At 34.6% G+C, this 5,917-nt stretch overlaps 1 long non-coding RNA gene across 1 annotated transcript; it reads right to left on the bottom strand.

Moving 5' to 3' along the window:
* Positions 1-633: 633 nt before the first annotated feature.
* On the bottom strand, positions 634-5,609 carry LOC145509111 (uncharacterized). Its single transcript, XR_014055860.1, has 2 exons — positions 5,552-5,609; positions 634-4,084 (listed from the first exon to the last, which is right to left on the bottom strand). It is a non-coding gene; the product is annotated as an uncharacterized LOC145509111 (long non-coding RNA).
* Positions 5,610-5,917: the final 308 nt, after the last annotated feature.

Genomic DNA, 5,917 nt, shown 5'->3' with positions numbered 1-5,917 from the left:
TTGGTCTATATTTCTGTTTTTGTGCCAGTACCATACTGTTTTGATGACTGTAGCTTTGTAGTATAACCTGAAGTCAAGAAGCTTAATTGCTCCAGCTCCATTCTTTTTTATCAATGCTGCCTTGGCTATTCGAGGTCTTTTGTGTTTCCATATGAATTGTGAAATATTTTGTTCTAGTTATGTGAAAAATGCCATTGGTAATTTGATAAGTTTTGCACTGAATCTGTAGATTGCATGTGGTAGTATAGTCATTTTCACAATATTGATTAGTCCTACCCAGGAACATGGAATATCTCTCCATCTGTTTATGTCATCTTTGATTTCTTTTGTTGGTGTCTTATAATTTTCTGTGCACAGTTCTTTTGTGTCCTTAGGTAAGTTTATTCCTAGATATTTAATTCTTTTTGTTGCAATGGTGAATGGGATTGATTCCTTAATTGCTCTTTCTGATTTTTTGTTGTTAGTATATAGAAATGCAAGTGATTTCTGTGTATTGATTTTGTATCCTGCAACTTTGCTAAATTCACTGATAGGCTCTAGTAATTTTCTGATACTATCTTTAGGGTTTTCTATATACAGTATCATGTCATCTGCAAACAGTGAGAGCTTTCCTTCTTTTCTGATCTGGATTCATTTTATTTCTTTTTCTTCTCTGATTGCTGTAGCTAGGACTTCCACAACTATGTTGAATAATAGTGGCAAAAGTGGACACCCTTGTCTTCTTCCTGATCTTAGGGGAAATGCTTTCAGTTTTTCACCATTGAGAATAATGTTTGCTGTAGGTGTATCATATATGGCCTTTACTATGTTAAGTTAGGTTCCTTCTATGCCCATTTTTTGAAGACTTTTAATAATAAATAGGTGCTGAATTTTGTCAAAAGCTTTTTATGCACCTATTGAGATGGTCATATGGTTTTTATTTTTCAACTTGGTAATATGGTGTATGCCATTGATTGATTTCCATATATTGAAGAATCCTTGAATCCCTGGAATAAACCCATCTTGGTCATGGTGTATGAGCTTTTTGATGTGTTGCTGAATTCTGTTTGCTAAAATTTTGTTGAGGAATTTTGCATCTATGTTCATCAGTGATATTGGCCTGTAGTTTTCTTTTTTTGGGTTGTCTTTGTCTGGATTTGGCATCAGGGTGATGGTGGCCTCATAGAATGAGTTTGGAAGTGTTCCTTCCTCTGCAATTTTTTGAAAGAGTTTTGGAAGGATAGGCATTAGCTCTTCTCCAAATGTTTGACAGAATTCTCCTGTGAAGCCATCTGGACCTGGGCTTTGTTTTTTGGGAAATTTTTGATCACAGCTTCAAATCAGTGCTTGTAATGGGGTTGTTCATAAATTCTATTTCTTCCTGGTTCAGTCTAGGAAGATTGAACTTTTCTAAGAATCTGTCCATTTCTTCCAGATTATCTATTTTATTGCCATATAGTTTTTCATAATAGTCTCTTATAATCCTTTGTATTTCTGCACTGTCTGTTGTAACCTCTCCTTTTTCACTTCTAATTTTGTTGATTTGATTCTTCTCTCTTTTTTTTCTTGATGAGTCTGGCTAAGAGTTTGTCAGTTTTGTTTATCCTCTCAAAGAACCAGCTTTTAGTTTTATTAATCGTTACTGTTGTTTCTTTCATTTCTTTTTCATTTATTTCTGCTTGGATCTTTATGATTTCTTTCTTTCTACTAATTTTGGGGTTTTTTTCTTCTTATTTTTCCAGTTGCCTTAGGTGTAAAGTTAGGTTGCCTATTCAATGTTTTTTCTTGTTTCTTGAGGTAGGATTGTATTGCTATAAATATTCCTCTTAAAATTGCTTTTGCTGCATCTCATAGGTTTTGAGTTGTCGTGTTTTCACTGTCATTTGTTTCTAGAAATTTTTTGATTTCCCTTTTGATTTCTTCAGTAACCTGTTGGTTATTTAGAAACGTGTTGGTTAATCTCCATGTGTTTTTGTTTCTTACAGTTTTTTTCTTGTAATTGATATCTAGTCTCATATCACTGTGTTCAGAGAAGATGCTTAATACAATTTCAATTTTCTTAAATTCACTGAGGTTTGATTTGTGACCCAAGATGTGGTCTATCCTGGAGAATGTTCCATGTGCACTTGAGAAGAAGGTGTATTCTTCTGCATTTTGATGGAATGTCCTGAAGATATCAATGAGATCTATCTCATCTAATGTATCATTTAAGACTTGCGTTTCCTTTTAGATTTTCTGTTTTGATGATTTGTCCATTAATGTGAGTGGGGTGTTAAAGTCTCCTACTATTATTGTGCTACTGTCAGTTTCTCCCTTTATGTCTGTTAGTGTTTGCCTTATGTATTGAGGTGCTCCTATGTTGGGTGCATAGATATTTACAAGTGTTATGTCTTCCCCTTGGATCGATCCCTTGATCATTATGGAGTGTCCTTCCTTATCTCCTGTAATCTTCTTTATTTTAAGGTCTATTTTGTCTGGTATGAGGATGCTGCTCCAACTTTCTTTCGCTTCCCATTTGCATGGAATATATTTTTCCATTCTCTCACTTTCAGTCTATATGTGTCTTGATGTCTCAAGGGGGTTTCTTGTATACAGCATATATTGGGTCTTGTTTTGTATCCATTCAGCCAGTCTGTGTCTTTTGCTTGGATTGTTTAATCCATTTATGTTTAAATTAATTATTGATATATATGTTCCTATTGCCATTTTCTAATTGTTTGGGGGTGATTTTGTAGATCTTTTTTCTTCTATTGTATTTCTTGACTATATATGTCCATTTAGCATTTGTTATAAAGGTGGTTTGGTGGTACTAAATTCTCTTAACTTTTGCTGGTCTGAAAAGCTTTTTATTTTTCCATCAATTTTGAATGAGATCCTTGCTGGGTACAGTAATCTTGGTTGTAGATTTTTTCCTTTCAGTACTTTAAATATATCCTGTGATTCCCTTCTGGCCTGCAGAGTTTCTGCTGAAAGATCAGCTGTTAAGCATATGGGGTTTGCCTTGTATGTTACTTGTTGCTTTTCCCTTGCTGCTTTTAATATTCTTTCTTTGTGTTTAGTCCTTGTTAGTTTGATTAGTATGTGTCTTGACATTTTTCTCCTTGGCTTTATCCTGTATGGGACTCTTTGTGCCTCTTGGACTTGATTGGCTATTTCCTTTTCCATGTTTGGGAAATTTTCAACTATAATCTCTTCAAAAAATTTCTCCTACCCTTTCTCTTTCTCTTCCTCTTCTTCTTCTGGGACACCTATAATTTGAATGTTGGTGCGCTGGATATGGTCTCAGAGGTCTCTGAGACTTTCCTCAGCTCTTTCCATTCTTTTTACTTTATTCTGCTCTTCAGAAGTTATTTCCACCATTTACCTTCCAGCTCACTGATTCATTCTTCTGCTTCAGATATTCTGCTGTTGATTCCTTAGAGTATTTTTAGTTTCAGTAATTGTGTTGTTTGTCTCTGTATACTTATTCTTCACTTCTTCTAGTTCTTTGTTAATTGATTCTTACATTTTCTCCATTTTGTTTTCAAGGTTTTTGATCATCTTTACTATCATCATTCTGAATTCTTTTTCAGGTAATTTTCTGATTTCCTCTTCATTTATTTGGACTTCTGTGTTTCTAGTTTGTTCCTTCATTTGTGTAGTATTTCTCTGCAGTTTCATTTTTTTCCTCTTTTAAGTTATTGTGTTTGAGGTCTCCTTTCCCCTGGCTTCAAGGAAAGTTGAATTCTTTTCTTGAAGAAGTTTAAATTCTTTCTTCCTTTGGGTTTCTGCCCTCCTAAGGTTGGTCCAGTGGTTTAGTATGAGCTTAGTATACCCTGAAATTTGTGCTGAGTTTTTTTGTTTTGTTTTGTTTTTCCTCTGATGGGCAAGGCTGAGGGAGGTGGTAATCTTGTCTGTGGATGATTTGGTTTGTATTTTTGTTTTGTTTGTTGTTTAGGTGAGGCATCCTGCACAGGATGCTACTGGTGGTTGGGTGATGCTGGGTCTTGTATTCAAGTGGTTTCCTTTGTGTTAGTTCTCACTCTTTGATACTCCCTATAGTTAGTTCTCTGGTACTATGGTCTTGGAATCAGTGCTCCCACTCCAAAGGCTCCGGGTTTGATTTCTGGTCAGGAACAAAGATTCCACAAGTGGTTTGTTATGGCATTAAGGGAGAGTAATACAAATATTCAAAAACAAGAAACCAAAGATGAACCCCAGACAAATGGCAGTTACAAAATCAGGCAAATAATAATTAAAATAATGGAATATACACATATACATATACACCCATGAGCAAAGTGAAAACAGTCCAACAAAAATACAGTACAGTAGATTGATCTGGCAAACAAAGGAAATCAAAAATTATATTTACCAGTTAAGAACAAAACAAACTTAAGCCAAAACTGGTAAACAAAACTAAAGCAAGGTGCCATAAAGCAATGAAATGGAGAATAAAGCAATGAAAACAAAACTAACAAATATGTTGAGAGGAAAGGAAAGAAAGAATAGATATGCCAAGTTAAATGGAGGTAGATGAAGAAGATTTATATATACTAAAGATTAGCTGCAAAGGGAAAAGCACAGTAGTAAAGGTAAATGGAGGAATAAATGTAGAAATACATAATAGGTTTAAAAAATTAAAAATTAAAATTATAAAAAAACAGAAAAGAGAAAATATGGAAGATGAAAGAAAAAAAGGGGAAAAAAAAGAAAACTCCACAGAACTGCAAAAGCCCAGTGTAGAGGCAGAGGTTTATAACAGCAATAGGAAGTGTGACTAAATATACACAATACATATACACCCATAAGCAACATCAAAAGAGTCCAACAAAAATTAAGTACAGTAGATTGGCCCGGTGAACAAAGGAAACCAAAAATTATATCTACCATAACAAAACTAACTAAAGCACAAACTGGAAAACAAAACTAAAGCAAGGTGCCAAGTGGGGAATAAAGCAATGAAAATAAAACTAACAAATATGTTGAAAGGAAAGGAGAGAACAAAAGAATGAAAGAATAGATATTCAAAGTTAAATAGAGATAGATATACATATACATTTATATATATCTATATATATACATTTATATACATTAAAGATTTATATACATTTATATTTGTATACATTTATATACATTAAAGATTTGTATACATTTATATACATTAAAGATTTATATACATTAAAGATTAACTGCGAGGGGAAAAGAACTGTAGGAAAAGCAAACAAAGGAATAAATGTATAAAAAACAATAGATTTAAAAATTTAAAAATTAAAATTAAAAAAAGAGAAAAGAAAAAAGGGGGGAGGGCTCCACAGAACTGCAAAAGCCCAAAGCAGAGGCAGAGGTTTATGACAACAACAACAACAAAAATGTGACTGAGGATAAAGAAAAAGAAAGCTCAAAATCTTAATTGGATTTCTTGGTGCCATTAAAATTGACAACTACAACAGATGGGGGGAAAATGAAAAAAGAAGTAAAAAAACTCCAAAAGAATCTACAGAACAAGTCAAAAAAGAAGAAGAATAAATGTTATTCTTGAGTCAGTGCTGTCATAGTCATTTCCCATGCTGGGAATTAAAGTCCACCTTACCTCCCTAGGATGCCCTCCAACACTGTACTGATCTCTGGACCTGCTGTGGGGGCTGCTCAGATTCTAATCTGGTTCTACTCCTGGGTGTTCTTGCCTCCAATGTCCACAGCTATCAGACCTAGTGTGTTTTCTTTTGTGGGAGCTCTCAATGGCCTTTTATATATTCCATAGACACAGAGTCTGCTTAGTTGATCCTGTGGATTTAATCTGCAGCTTGTACTGCTGGTGGGAAGGTTTTGGGTCTTATTCCTTAGCCACACTGCCCCTGGGTTTCAGTTGTGGTTTTATTTCCTCTTCTGCATGTGGGTTGTCCACTGGGGTTTAGCTCCTGAGGCTGCCCTGGAGGGCTTGGGTTTGCCCCTGTGA

The sequence above is a fragment of the Giraffa tippelskirchi genome, chromosome 6, assembly GCF_054371585.1.
Source record: "Giraffa tippelskirchi isolate mGirTip1 chromosome 6, T2T-mGirTip1v1.2.pri, whole genome shotgun sequence".
NCBI lineage: Eukaryota > Metazoa > Chordata > Mammalia > Artiodactyla > Giraffidae > Giraffa > Giraffa tippelskirchi.
This window is presented reverse-complemented; position numbering and strand designations above follow the sequence as displayed.